This window comes from Sitophilus oryzae, unplaced genomic scaffold (genome assembly GCF_002938485.1).
Source record: "Sitophilus oryzae breed Bouriz unplaced genomic scaffold, Soryzae_2.0 scaffold_1898_pilon_pilon, whole genome shotgun sequence".
In the NCBI taxonomy this organism is placed as follows: domain Eukaryota; kingdom Metazoa; phylum Arthropoda; class Insecta; order Coleoptera; family Curculionidae; genus Sitophilus; species Sitophilus oryzae.
Window position 1 is genome coordinate 855,583 of NW_022146610.1, and position 14,654 is coordinate 870,236.

The window sequence follows — 14,654 nt, forward strand, 5'->3', positions numbered from 1 at the left end:
AAAATCACTAATATCTTTTAAATAAAGCTTCTAAAAGTAAAATAAATACATATGTTTTGATAGGTTTTTATATTACATTATATTAAATTTATATGTTTACAAGAACCATTTTGGTATATAGTGTTCACGGATATCCAGTTTAAACTTTAAACCTTGTTTTCTCAGTTTCATCGAAATGGTCTATAGAACAATCTTATTCTAGGGTGACGATTTGACATTTTTTGGATTTGTCAATTTTGATTGGTGAATCTTTTACGATTTTCTTAGATAATTCCTTCCTCATTTTAATTATATTTGTAATATTAGTTTAGTTAATATAAGTTAACTGGATTAAGTTACGCTACTGTGTTTTTTGTAATTTTGAAGACGTTTAAGGAAAGGAAGGTCTCACAATAAAAACATTTTAAAAGCATCATATACCTTTGGTCAAAAGCAACCCTACAATATTTTCATAAATTATAACTTTAACTATAACCATTGGGAATTTCGATCATAAAATTATATAGTTGTCGCACACGTTGGTCTATACCTTTGGTCTATACCAATGGTCTATACAAACAATGTAGGGGAAACTCGGGTAGCACCGGACAGCGGGTATCATCGGACGGTCATCGTTTTCTGTTATTGGTCGTTTTTCCGGTTCCATCACATCATTTTTCTATTTTGATGCACGTGTTAACATATAATCAGGGCGTATTCCGTTGCTTACCTTGGTTAAGATTTTATGTTCCGTTTCTAAAAGTAAAATAAATACATTCGTCGGTTTCCTGAAAGTTTTTTATTACGGAACACGGTTCCTGAAAAATTCGGTTATAACTGTCACCAAACTAACAAGCGCGACGAGGCTGGTTTTTCTGGTTTTGTTTGTCAATCAATGTCATTTATGTGACAGAAATAAAGCAAATATTGGAAGTTCGAGTGAAATTTTCATTTAATTTCTAAAATTTGTAATAATATTTTGTATTTACATCCAAAAGCAGTGAAGGTAGGCAGTAAAGGTAAATAAATTTCATTAACTAAATAGAATGACTTTTTAGGACCATTTAAACTTATCATGCAGCCATTGTTCCTTAAAGTCAGGAACATTTAAAGAAAACATGAAAAACAAGACAAGAAGTAATTGTGAATGTTTTATTATAAGCAATAAAAATATAAATATTGATTATATTTGTTTATTTATTATTGATCTGTTTTAATATTGGACCTGCAAATCTTCACTTGAGCTGTCTAAAGTGTTTAACAGTTTATTAATAAAGTACTTTTCAATATTAAACTCCATTGAAAAGAAGAAACACGTAAAAGCAGAGAATAGGTACATTAAAAATGCATAAAAGATAAATTTTATAATAGAGGTATTGAAATTTAGAAAACGTCAACATTTGACGTTTCCAGTAATTTACCAAACCGTTCCGTATCAAACCGATGTTTTTCAGGAACATGTCAGGAACCGCTCTTTATCGTAGTTTACCGGTCTGGTTTGCCTGATTTTACAACGGAATACAGTCTGAGTTGAACTCAATATTTTGAGCGGTTTAGACGTTAAGATGTTTTCGGCGTGGACAGAATAAATTTAAATGACCTATTTTTCTTAATTGGTAAGTGTTTAGTATCTGCCCTCTTTACAATACATGCACACATGAATAGTAAATATAAAAAATAGCTACAGGTATAGCTTACCTGTTGATAGTTAATTCTTTGCAAGGTGCACGTATGGCGTTACCGGACACAACCATGTCGGGTATGACCCGACGCAAAATAATTTCAATATTTTGTTCTAGAACATTTAAAATGCCGATTTTATTAACAAGAAAGTACGTGGGCAATCGCGAAAGTATAATTATCGAGAAAGCGTATGAGTTTAACGTCCCGACTCATCTGTGTTTCGTGCACTACAGCAAAGCCTTTGATTGTATTAAGTGGAGCGAATTTTGGTCTGTACTAGAAAACATGGAAGTCCCTCAACACCTTATCCAGCTGATCCGAGGTCTGTACGAGAACAGCAGAGGAAAAGTAAGAGTAAATAACACCATTTCAGATGCATTTGACTTGGAGGCGGGTTTGCGCCAGGGATGTATTTTATCTCCCTTACTCTTCAATATATGTGGCGAATCTTATAATGAGGGAAGTTATGGAAGACTACGGCGGTATCACTATAGGCGGTAAACAAATAACAAATTTAAGGTACGCAGATGATACACTTATATTCGCATCCTCCGCTAATGAATTAAAATCCATTATGCACAAATTAGAGGTGGTCAGCGAGAGATATGGGTTAAAACTAGTAGTGGGAAGTATCGAATGAATACTATCGAAACATTCGATAGTTGCAATTCATTCGAATAATTCGATAGTTAGTAAGAAAACATTCGTTGAAAACTATTCGAATAAAAATTATCGAATAGATCCGTCATCTGCCTTGAAATATTGTATTCAGTAATTCGGCAGCAAAAACCATTCATTTATAAAATTCATTCATTTATGAAATTCATTTATTCGTCAATATCCATTATAATAAAATATTAACTGAATTTTAGTTGTCGCACGGCGACGTAGGTTTCTTTCCGAGAAACCCGACAGCGGTCGGTGGCAATGCTATGAAATAAGCCGGCGTCTTTGATTTTTTGCGGAGTCAGATATAGATAAGGACACATTATTTTTTTTATTGAGGTGCTGGTATTTATACAGAAAATACATTATGAAGGGCGCTGTTGCCATATTTTGGTATTAGTTGATATTAGCAAAGAATATTATTGTTTGACTTTAGTTAGTTAGGGGTAATATGTCTATATATTCTGCATTTTATTAATATTCTGTTGTTACACTGCAATAATACTTGTTATTTTGGATGTAGGAAAATGATTTTTAATGTTTTAAAGCAAAGACTGGTTTAATAAATAATAATAACAGTAATAATTTGTTATACCTATTAACAACAAAATTTAAAATCATTTAATATAAATATTTTTTTTTAAGTAGTAGCAAAATATAAACAACAAATTAGATGTCAAAATTATTTATATTAGATCCTATTTAAAAATAATATAGTCTCTAAATTTTTTGGGGGGCAACGTTGGTTTATTAAATAATAATAATAATTACAGAACTAATTTGTTGTATTAACAACAAATTTTAAAATCATGAAATATAAACATTTATTAATTTTCTAAGCATACAATGTAATGGAAGAAAAATGTAAATAAAAAATTAGAAATCCAAATTATTTATATTAGGTGCTTTATATTACTGTTTAAAAATTATATTTACTTTTACCGGCATTTACTTTAAAAAATAAATGAAATATTTCTTCGCAAAAAACTACATGTAAGAGAATTAGCATAAACAAAATACAAACATCTTTAACTTTTTTTTTTAAATTGGCACGTGAAAAACTTTCATTTTAATTTTCTCACACCATAGTTTGAGTTCGATAACCCCCCATTTACTTAACCACATTACTTAAATATGATTATTAAGTTCAACTAATTCATATTATTAAAACATCTAAAATACAAATATGTATTTTTAAAATTAATTGTAAGTTCATCTCATCTCTCTTAAAAGTTGTTACTTCTCAAAATTTCCCATTAAAAAATAGACCATATATCATATAAAATGCACACAATCGTCAATAAATAAAATTAAAAAATAACTACTATTTTAATATTTTAACTATTTTAATAAACGCAAAAATAGCACAGTATTTATACGGCGAAGTTATAAAAATTTGGAAGAACTAATAATGCACTGACGCATACAAAAATCAAACAAATACTAAATTTCATTTATCAAAAGCATTCGATAGTCGTGGCTCAACGATAACCATTTAGTCGCACGGCGAGGTTGTCACATATGCTTTAGTATACAAATGAATGAATGATTTTATTCGAATAAAACCATTCGATAGTTGAAATCATTCATTCATTAAACATTCGATAGTCTAATTCATTCGATAGTTCCCATCGCTAGTTAAAACTAAATAAAAAAAAAACAAAATTAATGATTATTGATCGAGAACCCACGAATACAACAGAAATAGCAGGTTTCGATATATATATATATATATATATATATATATATATATATATATATATATATATATATATATATATATATATATATATATATATATATATATATATATATATATATATATATATATATATATATATATATATATATATATATATATATATATTTCGATATGTGTGAAGACTGTGTATAGCACGTAATTCCATGACCAAACTCAATAAAATATGGAAAGATTCAGTCATTTCAATTAGCAACAAACTCAGACTACTAAGAGCCCTAATTTTCCCCGGCATTGCCACTTATGCCTCAGAGACCTGGACATTGAAGTTGGCAATGAAACGTAAAATCGATGCTTTTGAAATGTGGTGTTATAGACGGATGCTGCGAATACCGTACACAGGTCACCGTATAAATATTTCAATACTAGAACAATTGAATATCGAATCTAGACTGTCGATATCAATAAATCAGTGATACTTAAGATACTTTGGCCACATATCCAGGAATACCAATTGCCTAGAAAAACTAATTGTGGAGGGAAAAGTGAACGGATAACGTCCTAGAGGGAGATCTTCAAACCGTTGGGTGGACCAAATGAAGACAATAATAGGTCATAGTCTGCACGAGGCCAGTACTGCTGCGCAAGACAGAACAACATGGAGAGACACCATAAATGCGATATCATAATGTCACCATACTCTTACAGAGTAATAGGAAGGAGGAGGACGTTGGCAATGGGACGAAGATGGTATGAAGACAGCAGTTAGAAAAGTGCTATAATTTCCACACATATCTACTTTATCAAAAACTCCACCAAATCTTAACGAACCTTCAACTTCCAAAACTAATTTCCCTTATTTTAAACAAATAAATCCCAATTCTGATACCAATACAATTTTAGAAAAAAGTATTGGTGGTGTTCTTATGGAAATTTCTCCCGGCCGTAATGCAGCTGAACGTAGAATTAATGGTTTCAAGATTAAGATGTGCTGAAAAAAGTGAAGTGCTTACTTCTACTCTATTTAAAAATGAGCTGGAAAAAGAATAAAAACAAAGCTAATAGAGTTAAGAAAAATTTAAGTCAAATATCCAATTATCGTTGAGAAAACAGTTGCACAAGAATAGAAGAAGCAAAGAACACATAAAGAGAAGACTCCAGGAAACTATTGTCTCGTTTGTCATGAATATTTCGACGAAGACTAGATTCAGCGTTGTAAATGTAAAAACTGGACCCATGAAGCTTGTTCTGGCGTTGAAAAAGATCAAATGTATTACTGTGATCACTACAAATGTGACATGTGTTGAAATTTTTGTGTTCTGTGGCGATATTAACATTTTTTTCTGTATCCGATTAATCCGATATTATCCGCCAATTTTTCAGAATTTTGAAATGTTTCGTTTTTTTCTTCAGATAATTTTGTAATTATTTTTTAATATTTATATGTTTGTTAGTTTTTAGTACTATGTGTATCTCGGAAACTACTGAGATAGAGACTCGGTTACATGTGGAAAGAATTGCAGTTTTGTGGAGTCATAAACATGCGCCTTTCAGATTATTTTAAAAATTGTCCCTAATTCCATTATAATCTTTTTATCCGACAAAAAGTTTTCAGATAAAAGTTGTAGATAATCACATACCTAATGAGATTGTGTTGTCCGATTTTTTCTAAAACATGTAATTTTTGACATATGACACAAACATATGTTTTTTTCAAATGGAAACTATAGTTGGCCATAACTTCATAAAAAGCGCCATTTTTAAAGCTTTTTAGTGATATAAGCTATAGTATGTTTTTTTTTCACAAAATTACTTATATTATTTAGTTATATGCAATTTTTATCTTTCCTGACTAATTTCACTTAGTTAGCCATGGAAACAAGTTCAATGGTCGTTGCTCCCAGAAACGTGAAACTGTCACATCCAAACTTGGTAAATTAAAATAAACAAAAATTGTAAATATGAATTTTTCAAATGAAGAAAAGCGTGTACGACTATTGGTTCTTTTCTTGGCTATACAGTTTCGAGGATACGTTGACCGGTGGACGTTACTTCCGTTTTTTAGAGAACGGTTTTCAAGACATGTTAGATTAGGCTAGGTTAAGTTAGGTTAGGTTAGTTATATCATTATGACACACCACGCTCCCCCAATGAAAGAAATGTTAAAAATTATTTATATCATAATTATGTAGAACTCAGGGATAGAAAGAGGTGGACCAATTGCAAGGCCTCCTCGATCATCTGGCCTATCCATTGTAGATTTTTTTATGCGGTATGGTTATCAACAAGGTTTAAAAAGGAACTTACGAATTAAGAGAGGCACTCGAAAAGGCGGTACAAGAGAAGTTTAATTAAGTCGACCGTCGACTGGTCGTTCTGTGAGAATAGCTAGAAATTCAGTTTTAAATAGATGCATTTATGTACTCAAAACAATGGCAGATTTTTTGAACATTTTCTAAAATAACTTACAGTGTATGTAGTGATATTATTTTTTTAAGTTTTAGTTTCAGTAATGTAAATTGTAAAGAGCCGTTTAATAATATATTTTGTCTTTTTATAAGTTATAAATCATAACAAAATAAGAACACCATGCCAACTAAGTGAAATTAGTCAAGAAAAATAAGAATTGGCTATAACTCAGTAATTTTGTGAAAAAAAAAAGTTTAGCTTATATCGCTAAAAAGCTTAAAAAATGGCGCTTTTTATGAAGTCATGGCCAACTATGGTTTCAATTTAAATAAAAAACATATGTTTGTGTCATATGTCAAAAATGACAGGCTTTAGAAAAAATCGGAAAACACAAACTCATTAGGGATGTGATTATCTACAACTTTTTTTATCTGAAAACTTTTTGTCTAAAATAGATTATAATGAAATTAGGGACAATTTTTAAAATAGCCAAAATTTGTTTTTTTTTTTCAACTATCTAGTAAGCCATGAACTTTTTCAAAAATCTGAAAGGCGCGTGTTTATGACCCCACAAAACTGCAGTTATTTCCCCATTTAATCGACTCTCTGTCTCCAGTAGTTTCCGAGACTATATACACCGACCGATAACCATAGAGAACATCGTAGGAAACCCACCCTGCATAAGGTAAATGTAAAATAATCGTTTGAATATGATTTTGCTGCAGAACTTTGTTATTAAAGGTATGTTTTGCGATGATTTCTTATCATGTCCGATACTGCCCGAGTTTCCCCTAAGTTTTAAGGCAGTATCGAACATTAGTTTTAAGAGTATAAAAATTGTATTATACACTTCTGGCATTTTTGTAGTTTAGATATTATTTAAGGAACTGAAAAACAGTTCCTCTGTCTCTTTGCTTTTTCGGGCACTTTACACTTCACTCTCTTTGCTCTTTCACTCTCTTTGCCTCTTTACATTTTACACTTCGACACGTTCTTATTTTTCTTGAGACAATCAATACAGTTTCCTTCACTGTCGCTATTGTAATTATTTCATCATAGTTAAAGTTAAGTTATATTGAAAACAACAGTGCATAATAATTCCACACCCGAAAAAACCCTCAACAAGTTGGTCCTAGGAAACAAACCAGGACCACAACAAAAAAATTGGCGCTGCAAACAGGATTGGGATAGTACGGGACGAAAGGGTTCCCAAGGAGAAAAAAACAGGAAACTGGTCCAGGAGAATATCGTTGGTAAGTGGAATTTGTATATCTTGTTTAGATTTTGTATGGAGCGTTTTATACAGGATGTTTCAAAAAATATGTGCCATCTCTCGTGGGGAGATTTCTCATGTAAAAATAACATTTATTTTTCGTATGAACATAAGGTCCGATTCTGCTTTGTTTCATAGCTACAGGGTGTTAAAGTCTTAATAATCTTTCAATTTATTATAATTTTCTTCCAAATCCTTTTAGTGATGCGAAGGAAATTTTGAGGGTAAAAGTTACTATACGTGCTACATATTTTAATGCTAAAAAAGTGCCGATAAATTCATCAGGGGCGTGCATATGGGTTATCACTGGAATATTTTTCAAAAAATAAACATGTGCGCCACTAACTTTTTTTCTTTTGATATCAAAATTGTGTAGGTCGTTTAATGCCAATTAAAAGTTTTCTCTTGATATTTTATTAAAAATAATAAATTATATATTTTACCTAATTTATTATTAAATATTATTACTATTAGTTAATATTACTATTATTCCAACCTACAGATATTTCAAATAAAAAAATAATGGTATTTAAGATTATTACAAAAAAACTAATTTTAAACATTTTAACATCCTGTAACTCTAAAACTATGCATTTCCATACCCATGTTTATAAGAACTGTTATTCATACTTTTAAATGAGGAATCTTATTTAAAACTTTCGCAAGTTAATGATATTAAATTTTTTTAAATGTTGCTAAAAGTAATAGTCAACTAAATTAGAGGTAGCAAAATTAAATAATAATTCACCACAATACATAAAACTTAAATAATAATAATCTTAAAAGATTAATCATCTGCTGATGATATTAATGGTTAGCGAAATGCGCGTCTAGTGCAACAATTACACAATAAAGTGTTTTGCTGTTGTAACATCAAAGGTTCCAACCCCAACTGTAATAAATTAGAAGGATTAAATTATTAAACATAATTTTGCTAACGAGCCACATACTTCCATTCACGGGCCCTGCAGTATGAGATCGGAAAATCCCCGAGCGAATGTTCGCATGTATTTAATGGCAACTTATGATGACAAAGTGATGGAGAAATACTGGTTCCACAAATGAGCCACGTTACTTTTGCGACCGTTCCAGGGAAATACCGCTACAAAATATCGCGATTTGGTAAGTCCTCCAAGATTCGAGGGGCCCCTTCGCTGTCTCAGGCTCGTGACCCCCGTTATACTAGAGATGGCAGTACTCACCATCGGCATCGGTTAGAAAGCTAGAATACAAGTTATGCTATCATTGGTTGTAATTTAAAATGTTTATTCAGTAAAAATAAATAATGAAACCATTGAAATATAATTACAGTTGAGGGTTGGAACCTTTGGTGTTACACAGCAAAATAAAAACACTAAATCACCACAATACACCAAAACACTTTTACTTTTACACTGGACGCGCGTTTCGCTAACCATGTTAGCATCATTAGCAGATGATTATAAACTAAAGTACAATCTACAAGTTGAGCGTTTATATACTCGCTCAGTGGGCACCGAGTGGGCGTGGCAAATTCTAGCCAACCGAGTCAGAGCCAAATGAGCGTAACAGTTAGATTTCCGCCACTAGAATAGTAGGAACAAAGAACTTGAAGGAATTGGACCGTTGTGTCTGTTCATACTATCTTTACATTTATTAATTCTAATGCTTTCATATGCATCTAATTGCCTGTAATTTGAGACTTCTGAGAGAATTATAAAAAATAATAATTATTCGATATTTTAAACAAACAAAATTACCCCTTGATTTAATTTCCTAAATAGAAAATGACATTGAGAATTACTGGACCCTGATAATTGATAATTAAGTAAATATCTGCTTCTATTTATAGGTACTGTTTATAGTTTGCGTATACGTACGGTTTGCATACTCCACCTACAAATTGCTTCATAACTACTGAACACATATTGGTATTGTTTGCCAGTTGAATAAAAAGCTACTTATTGAGATTTGGAGATCCCCTAAAAGACGGGGCCCGGGACGGACCGCCCCTTCCGTCCCCCCTTATAATATCAAAAATGGTAATGTCTTTTTTTTAGGCTATAATAAACTTACGTGGAACTGGTACAGATTTGGAGCTGTCGAGTCTCATTGATTTTAGTATAAATCATTCACCAAGTTCTCCAGTAACATGGCCTGACGCCGCTGCCGAAGACACCACAAGCATCAACAGTAATTGCCGTGGAGTTGGACTTTGACGACACCAGCACCATCAAAACTAGCACTGCTCTAGAGATGTTGAACTTTGACAGTATAGTTTTTAACTCCTCTGATGATAGTGACGCATCGTCTTTTTTTTTCCAATAGAAGAATCAATTTTAATGAACTCTACAGCTGTAACAAGCGAAATAATTTACAATGAGTTACAAAGCAACGCCGCTAACACCAATACGCAATACAACAACAATGAAATTAGAAGCATTGAACACCACACCGATTACACTTCCAATTATGGATCTTTGATTGGTGGTCAAATAGACCATCTATTATCCAAGGCTTCACTGGAATTGAAAATAGCACAACAACACTGGCACGATATACTCCCCAGACTTATCTCTGCGGCCACTACAACGACCTCGACACTAGCAGCGGCGGTGCCATCTACTACAGAATGGATTTCAGAAGATACTATGTTTTTGTGTATGTATATGATAATGATGTAAAATTTATATGATAACAAACAATGCAGCGTGAGTGATAAATCGAGTGTATGTTTATACCGGCTCAGTTGTGTCCAGTTGGATCGTGTGGTGGAATCGTTTTTCGGGTATAAAATTCATTATATCACAAATTGTCCACAAATAGAGAGCTCTACGCTGCTGCAAATTGGCGCAGTAAAGGTAACATTTGAAAAGGTCCTGGAGGACGGTGATATGTCCGATTTTTGAAAAATGCATTCAGTTACGAAGAAGCTGCCGATAATTTCACCGCCGCCGATGCTCCCGAAAATCAACATATGGCAACGTTCACAATAGACGCTAATGCGATGCACAACCTTCGTATGAGAACTTATAATCGAGACGATCGACTTATTGTAAGTTTATCTCTAAAAAATCGCCGTTTCCATCTTTTGCTGTACTTTAGCTAATATTACATCTCAGTGACTAGTAAATAGAATAATTTTTAAGTTTATATAATACATAGGTATTGCTTACCTAGGTATACACCTTACCTTACATAGGTATTGTTATCCATCCATTTTTATGGCTTTATGTACATTTTGTATTATTTTATGAATCTCTCTGAAAGTTTAAAAAATCTGATATATTGCAAGGTAACAGTTCTTTGAAATTCGAAGGAGTAGCAATGCTGATGCAAGGAGGGTGACAAAGATGCTATTTATTAGCTATAGCTAAAATATGAGATTCCGTAAGGTGTTATCAGTGTAGTTCAGCAGAAGATCGTAGAATCGAAGACACATGTGGTACCTATAAGATAATTAATAATTCGACTAAGCCAGTCATATAGCTATTGTCTGCGATAGTGAAGAAAGTCATATGTCTGGTTCCTTTTGTATGAAAGTTAGACAGCAAAGTCCCAAAGGATTTATATGGAATGTTGAAGATGGAGGCAAGTTATATATTTATGGGTGTGACGACCCCACGGCCCCAGTCACCTGATAGGAAAGAAGTGGTTTCGAAGGCGAATGAGAATAAAATTAGCCCTAACGGTAGTTAAAATACGATAATAACTTATCACACTAGAAAGAGTGTGTTTCTCAGTGCGGCGACTTTCGAACAGCGTCTGTTCTTCATCAAGATTGGGCGAAAGCCTTCATGGGCAGATATAACATACCCACAGCTGTCTTGAGGTCATTCATTAATGCCGAGACAGCAAAAGAATATATTCTCGATGCATGTTTCAGTTTAGCAAATGCAAGTATCAGTACTTGCATTTTGTGATGGGAAATCAATCAAAGCCACGTTACCAGGTCAAGATCATAAAAGAAAACTTGATAGTGATATGGGCGAGAATACAGGTGGCATGGATGCATATTGTTCTTGTTCTTTAATATTCGAGGAACAGTTAAAATATATTCAGAAAAAAAGTATTAGAAAGAGTGGTTTTTGTAAAGAAGGCATTGATAATACAGGTGTACTCTATGCTGGGATGATGCTTACACCTGACGGTCCCAAAGTGCTAGAATTCAACTGTTGCTTTCGTGACCCAGAAAGAGAGGTCATTCTAGCTCTTCTGGAGTCTGATTTGTATGAAATAATGATATCTTGTTGTGACAAAACACTTGCATCTCAAAACCTCCATTGGAAGATTTAACTGCAGTAGGTGTTGTTATGGCATCTAGGGGATACCCGGAAACTTGCAGTAAAGGCCAAGTTATTAAAGAAATTGATGCAGTTAAAAATTGAATGAGTTCTGGTTAGGTTAGGTTGAGCGTAGGGATAAAATTAAAGATTGCTCAAGCAATTGGATTGCATAGTACAATAAGAATTGACTTAGCAGCTATGTGTGTGAATGATATTCTGGCCCGTGGTGCTCAACCGTTGTTTTTATTAGATTAGTTTGCTTGTGGAGCTCTAGATATTAACACTGCGGACAAACTGATTAGCGGATTTGCAGAAAGTTGTAGACAAGCAAGATGATCACTAGTAGGTGGAGAAACTGCAGAAATGCCAGAAATGTATCCAGAAGGAGAATATGATCTTGCAGGATTTGCTGTAGGTGCAGTGGAAATATAACAACTGATACCTCACATTGAGGATATTGAAGAGGGTGATAATGTCATAGTTATTCAATCATCGGGACTACATAGTACTGGATTTAGCTTAGTTCGGAAAGTTATGAAGTTAGCTGGAATAATGAATTAGTAGAAACAGAACTTTTGGTAAGGAATTATTAACACCTACTGCAATCTGTACCTGTGCACCTGTGCAAAATACTGTAAAATAAGTTTTAGCTGCTATCAAAATGGACAACTGCTCAAATGGCCTTTTGCTCATATTACTGAAGGAAGTTTAATCGAAAATATTTCTAGAGTTTTACATAAAAATTTAGCGGTTGAGATCGACGCCAAAAAATAGATAATGCTTAGAGTATTTGCTTTGTTAGCCGCTGTAGGAGGTATAAATGAATCCGAAATCTTAAGGAAATTTAATTATGGTATAGGTGGTATTTTAATAACTAAACCTCAATATAGTAGGGAAATATGGATGCTTTTTAATAATCCAGTTTTGTAATTGGACATGTAACTAAAAGACAACAAGAAGGAAAACAACTTATAGTAAGAAATTTCTTCCAAAAATTAGAACCCTCGATGCGACGTTTCATACCTCAATTAGTATCAAATCTAAGTCGAACGAAAAAAAGAGTTGGGGTTCTGATTTCCGGAAGCGGCAGCAATGTACAAGCCCTTAAAGACCTTAAAGCCCTTAAAGTTAGAGACCCCACTCAACATATAGGTACAGAAATTACTTTAGTTGTATCAAATTTTACCGACGTTGAAAGCTTATGAAAAGCAGAAAGGGCTGGTATAGCTACAAAGGTAATAAACCAGAAGAACTTTGGCAGCAGAGTAGAATTTGGCATGGCTGTCAATTAAGAACTGATCTCCGCAGGAGTAGAAATTATATGTTTGGCAGATTTTATGGGAATATTGCGCGTAGATTTTGTCGAAAAATGGAGAGGGAGATTAATAAACATCCATCTTATTACCTCTTTTTTAAAGGCACGCACACGCTCTGGAAGCAGGAGTAAGAGTCAGGGGATGTACTGTACATTTTGTTGAGCCTGATGTTGATGCGGGTGCGATAATTGTACAAGAAATAGTTCCTATAAGGATCTACGACACAGAAGACACTCTGATTGAAGGGATTAAGGCAGCGGGACATAAAGCTTATCATGCAGCATTGAAGCTTTTAGCAACCGATAAAGTGAGACTGGGCGGCGACAAGAAGATTTTCTGGTGTTGATTTAATCGAGAATTTGGTGTTATTAGGTATTGCAGTGTTGTGCAGAAACAGCAAAAGAATATATTCTCGATGCATGTTTCCCAGCCTTGGTCGTTAAGACGAGCGGTCTTGCTGCAGGCAAAGGAGTAGTTGTTGCAGCCGATCAAACAGAGACCTGTTATGCAGTTGAAGACATTTTAAAGCATAAAAAATTTGGTGCGGCAGGAGAAACTCTTATTGTGGAGGAATTTTTGGAAGGAGAGGAAGTATCAGTACTTGCATTTTGTGATGGGAAATCAATCAAAGCCATGTTACCAGGTCAAGATCATAAAAGAATACTTGATAATCATAAGGGCGAGAATACAGGTGGCATGGGTGCATATTGCCCTTGCCCTTTAATATCCGAGGAACAGTTAAAATATATTCAGGAAAAAGTATTGGAAAGAACTCTCAGTGGTTTTTGTAAAGAAGGCATTGATAATACAGGGGTACTCTATGCTGGGATGATGCTTACACCTGACGGTCCCAAAATGCTAGAATTCAATTGTTGATTTCGGGACCCAGAAAGAGAGGCTATTCTAGCTCTTCTGGAGTCTGATGTAATATCTTGTAAAAAAAATCCTTATAATCTACATAGATCGAACGATCACCTACGAAGATTTGTGTGAAGACCAAATCTTCACCATGAAGTGGGTCGATGAAGAAGGGGACCCGTGCACCATTTCCACTCAATTAGAATTGAACGAGGCCATTCAATTGTACGAAATTAAGTTAGTGTACAGGGTGGGTCAAATTCGACGCTTTTAAATGGAAACACTCTTTTCTATAGGAGATAGACAAAAACTAATATCGGTGTTTGGAGCTCAATTTTTGTCAAAAACATGATGGTGAAAACCTCATATCGATATCTGTTACCGTTTCGGAGTTACGGGGTCTTTTTAAAAAATATGCATTTTTAACAAATCGCTGTAACTTTTTTGTTATGGAAAATTTTGTATTTTTATGAAAACATTTCCAAAGCACCTTTTTACGTAGAATT

The 14,654-nt window shown here is 33.5% G+C and overlaps 2 pseudogenes; both read left to right on the forward strand.

Moving 5' to 3' along the window:
- Positions 1-1,788: 1,788 nt before the first annotated feature.
- LOC115883408 lies at positions 1,789-13,179 on the forward strand (annotated as a pseudogene).
- LOC115883409 lies at positions 13,176-14,353 on the forward strand (annotated as a pseudogene).
- Positions 14,354-14,654: the final 301 nt, after the last annotated feature.